General features: G+C 42.2%; 1 long non-coding RNA gene across 1 annotated transcript; it reads left to right on the top strand.

The window, feature by feature from the left end:
• The first annotated feature begins 2,161 nt into the window (after positions 1 to 2,161).
• Positions 2,162 to 2,729, top strand: LOC109875496 (uncharacterized). The gene is made up of 3 exons (XR_002252830.2): positions 2,162 to 2,252; positions 2,399 to 2,480; positions 2,660 to 2,729. It is a non-coding gene; the product is annotated as an uncharacterized LOC109875496 (long non-coding RNA).
• Positions 2,730 to 5,041: the final 2,312 nt, after the last annotated feature.

Below are 5,041 nucleotides of genomic sequence, written 5' to 3'. Positions count from 1 at the left end.
TCCATATCATCTACAGGGGAATCCGAGATTTAACCGTACACTGTTGTCAATGTTGCGCACGCTAGATGAAGAGAAAAAAGGCCAACTGGGGTAATTATCTGAACAAGGTCATTCATGCATATAATTGTACCACCAGTGATTCTACTGTGTTCTCACCGTATTTCCTGCTATTCGGAAGAGCTCCACTGCTACCTGTTGACCTTGTCTTTGGGTTACAGATAAAGGATCAGGAGAAATAATACCAGGGTTATGCTAAGAAGTGGCAGCAACAGATGGCTGAAGCCTATGACATCGCTAGTAGAAACATGGAGAAATCAACAGCAAAGGGAAAAGCCTACTACGATCGGAAGAAAATGAGTTTGGTTCTGGTCTCAGGGGATCGCGTACTGGTGAGGAACATGTCAGCACGTGGGGGTTCGTGAAAGCTAAGATCACACTGGGAGGACCAAATACATGTGGTGGTAACCAGGAAAGGTGATGACAGCCCTGTCTATGAGGTCAAACCCGAGAGGGGTACAGGCAGGGCCCGGGTTCTGCATCGCAATATGCTCATGTCATGTAATTCCCTATCATTTGAGGAACCTGTTGAATCACCCAGTAGGTCTGTGGAGAAGGGAACCACCCCAGCAAAATAGGGAGAGCGCTGAGTCTGGAGAGCTCAGATGAGGATTCTTATCCAGTATTCATCAATAGGCCACGTAGGGATGAAGAGAGCAGACAGAGTAGCACACAACTAGTATCAGATAATAGTGTGAAGGAGTGCCGGAGAGGACATGGGTAAATATGGAAACAGCTGAGGGCTCAGAGACTCAGTCATCTCATGATGAAGTGGACACTGATTCATTGGGGTCACCCATGACCTTGCCCCGCCGTTCGGCCCGGCAGAGGAGGCCCAGAGACATTCTAACCTATAACACTTTAGGGCTGCCAAGCTCTTATCAGGATACCAACTAGAGATGTTCTGATGTGTATATATGTTCTCGTTTAACTTTACTAATCGCAGTGTGATAATGTTTAGTGGGGGTTGCGTCTTTGCACATAAAGGCAGACTGGACATGTCTAGATAGTTATATGGCTGTTAGGGCAGTTCTCTGTTGTTCTCATGACCTGTACTTACATCTTCTGTTTGTTTTGGAGGCCAGTGAAATGTTTGGGACAACATTTCGTTTTTTTCAGGGTGGTGTTGTAAGGGGCTTAATACAGTTGTATTCCAGCCACTAGGGGGTACTCTGGTGAAGCCCATGGGAAATAAAGAAATATAGTTTAAGTGAATTGGGAAGAGTAAGAATGAAAAACTAAAGAAAGACTGTAAATGGCTGTTACCTGTGCTGACATGATTAAAAGTGAAGTAAACCATACTTTTCACGTTGTATTTTATATGATAAGCTCATTGGAAGGGTAACATATACAGGATGTACATAAATGGTCATAAACACATGACACAGGAAAATAAAATATTGACATTTAGGAATTCAAAATGCATCAAAATATATTTTGTTCTGTCTATGGAATACATAAAAATAAATTGAATTAATACTCATTTCAGTTCTGGTCCCAGAGGGGATCTTAATGCTGTTACACGTAGCCATGATAACCAAGCTACCCTGACTTAATGAAACCTGAATTCAAAAAGAACAAGATGTGCTTGTCATTATTTTATTTTAACTTGTATTATAGTATACCCACATTTCTGTCCACAACTTTTGAATCAGGTAGTAATTAAACAGATACATGTGCTGCCTTTCCAGCTGATGTAAACTTCCAACACAAATATTCATTTGAAAAAGCAATAGACTTTGACATTGTAGGTCTGTTGTTTAAACAATGTAATCATAATATATGCCATTTAGCAGATGTTTTCATCCAAAGCGACTTACAGTCATTTGCACATACATTTTACGTATGGGTTGCCCCGGGAATCGAACCTACAACCCTGGTAGGCATTGCACAAGTCCGTGTCTAGGTCAGAATATAAAGTTGCTATTTCCGTCAACTCAAGTTACTCAAGTCAAGTGATTAATCGTAAGAGTTAGTTGTTTTGACTGTCAAAACAAATAACTTTGATGGAATATTCCAAATTACAATGGCAATTATGCATCACAAATTCACAATATTACTTGTATTTCAATGATTCATCCAGGCCCAAGACATAAAGTCACCTGAAAGCTGTGTAGCAATCATTCCATTGCTGACCCATAGGATGGTAATCACATACATGATTGGCTTCATCTAGAATCATGGATACCTTTCATGTGAGTACTCACACACCAGATTTTTTTTACATACACACTGTCTCATGTACACACTGTCTCATGTACACACTGCACTGTCTCTTGTACAATTGTTAATGCTATCTTTGAAATGTCTAACAAAATGTTGACTTGATCGTTTCATCAAGACCTTCTCATCACAAGTTGGAACTAGGTGTCAACATTGGGACAATGCAGCCATAAATAACATGGACCAATATTTTCATGGAGGTAAAGCACTTCACTTCTGATGGGTTTAAAGATTGTATTACATTATCTAAAAGTGAGGAAGTAAACCCCAGCTGTTATTCTTTTCACAGGGAAGGACAATCCCCATTATGCCATGAATATTTCATTGCCGAACAACTATAGATATTTTTCCTCTAATTTGGCTCCCGTTCCTCCAACAGTGAGCAAGACCTGCCAGCAGAGCTCACTTGAGCAGGGAGACATGCCGTCATCCTTTTGGCGCCTGACAAAGTACACTTTTTTTCTTCTAAATAACACTATAGTAACATCTTCTGCACAAAGTTACATTCCTAATAAGATTGGTGTTAAGTGAGAACGAATCCTAAAGATGGTCCAATGGGCATGGTCTGAAGCCTCTCGTCATCTCAGTATGTTGAACCGTCTGATTTCTTGCAGGCTTGAGATTCAGATCCTGCTGAACGATGTTAAGCATTCGATTAACTACATGCAGCGGACGCTGAACACCATGCAGGGGCAGTGTATTGAGTTGCAGACTGCCATGTCTAAGGTAGTGTCAGATGAGTCTTAGATACAGAAGAATAAGTCTATGATGGTATGGTGATAATGATTGAGATTATAATAATGATGACTAGCGGTACCCCACCCTACGGGCGGTAAATCATTGGATCTGATTAAGTCAATTCAATGCAATTCAATCTTTGAGGACTGCAACCATATAAACACAATTTCTTTACCCTAATAATAAGCTATTGTCAACTTCCCGTTTATGCTTATCTTGCTCATTGCTCACTGTCAATTGCTGACTGTTACCCTATGTGTGCAACTATTATTGATTTCTCACAGAAAAATTATTTGGTTGCAAATGTACCTGGGGCCATGTAAATACTTGTTAGGCTACTCATTTTGAATCCACTGGTGGCAACTTGTGTGACCATAAAAGCCTGTGTGCGACTGGGCACAGTAAAATAATTTACTGACCCGTCCCATCATATAAGGCCCTTCAAGTCGGAACTAGGAAATTCTGACTCGCTAACTCGTTATGGAATGATGATTTCAAGTTCCCCACTTGTGAAGTATCAGAATCAACCAGTAGGAAGCTCTATGCTAATTTCTTACATTCATTTTAACTCTGAGGTTCCAAGTTTCCGATGGCATGTGAATGCGTCAATAATTGCCATGGTAATTTTGAATGTTCAGTCAGTGAGCATTATGGGTAATTATCCTACATACTTACATCTGCTGTAGTAACAGTGCCATTCCAAACACAATAAATGTGAAATTTAACAAAGATACAAAATATTGCTAAAGTGAAGAAAATCAGCTCAAAAAAAATCTGCTCAAAATTGTAGGAGGAAAAGCCCCTGCAGCAGGGAGGCTTACGGTATTATAATATATTGTATATAACATTAATATAATATGTGTATTTACAGTATCAGTGCACATACAAATGAAAGTATATGCTAGGGATTGATCTACACTGAGTGAACAAAACATTAAGAACACCTTCCTATTGAGTTCCCCCCCCCCCCCTTGTTGGTGGACTATTCTTGATACCCAACAGCATTGCAGTTCTTGACACAAACCAGTGCTTCTGGCACCTACTACCATACTCTGTTCAAAGGGACTTACATTTTTGGTCTTGCCCATTCACCCTCTGAATGACACACATACACAATCCATGTCTCAATTGTCTAAAAATCAATCTTTAACATATCTCCTCCCCTTCATCTACACTGAGAAGATTTAACAATTAACATCAATAAGGGATTATAGCTTTCACCTGACTAGTCTATGTCACGGAAGGAGAAGGTGTTCTTAATGTTTAATACACTCAGTGTATGTGTCAATAATGTTATAGATTCCAAGTGGTTGATTTTTTAGGGAATGACTAAATGCTCTATATTATACCTGCAGATCATCACAGCAGCCAAAGTTGCTGTGCAGAGGGAGGAGATCCTCCGAGCATCAGGCCTCATCCCTGCACAGAGGGAGGGGATCCTCCGAGCATCAGGCCTCATCCCTGCACAGAGGGTGGGTATCCTCCAAACAGCCAGTGTCCCTGCACAGAGGGAGGGGATTCTCCAAACAGCCAGTGTCCCTGCACAGAGGGAGGGGATTCTCCAAACAGCCAGTGTCCCTGCACAGAGGGAGGGGATTCTCCAAACAGCCAGTGTCCCTGCACAGAGGGAGGGGATTCTCCAAACAGCCGGTGTCCCTGCACAGAGGGAGGGGATTCTCCAAACAGCCAGTGTCCCTGCATAGAGGGAGGGGATTCTCCAAACAGCCAGTGTCCCTGCACAGAGGGAGGGATTTCTCTCAGCAGCTAGCATCGCTGCGCAGAGGGAGGAGATCCTCCGACCATCAGGCCTCATCCCGTCACAGAGGGGATTCTCTCAGCATCTATCACTGCGCAGAAGAAGAAGATCCAAAGAGCATCAGGCCTCATCCCTGCACAAAAGGAGTTGATCTTCCTGATGGCCAGTGTCACTGCGCAGAGGAAGGGAATTGTCCCAAAGGCTAGTGTCCCTGCTGAGAGGGAGGAGATCCTCCGAGCATCAGGCCTCACCCCTACACAGAGGGAG

The sequence above is a fragment of the Oncorhynchus kisutch genome, linkage group LG20 (genome assembly GCF_002021735.2).
Source record: "Oncorhynchus kisutch isolate 150728-3 linkage group LG20, Okis_V2, whole genome shotgun sequence".
Lineage (NCBI taxonomy): Eukaryota > Metazoa > Chordata > Actinopteri > Salmoniformes > Salmonidae > Oncorhynchus > Oncorhynchus kisutch.
The sequence above is the reverse complement of the archived record's forward strand: the minus strand, read 5'-3'. Positions and strand labels throughout refer to the sequence as shown.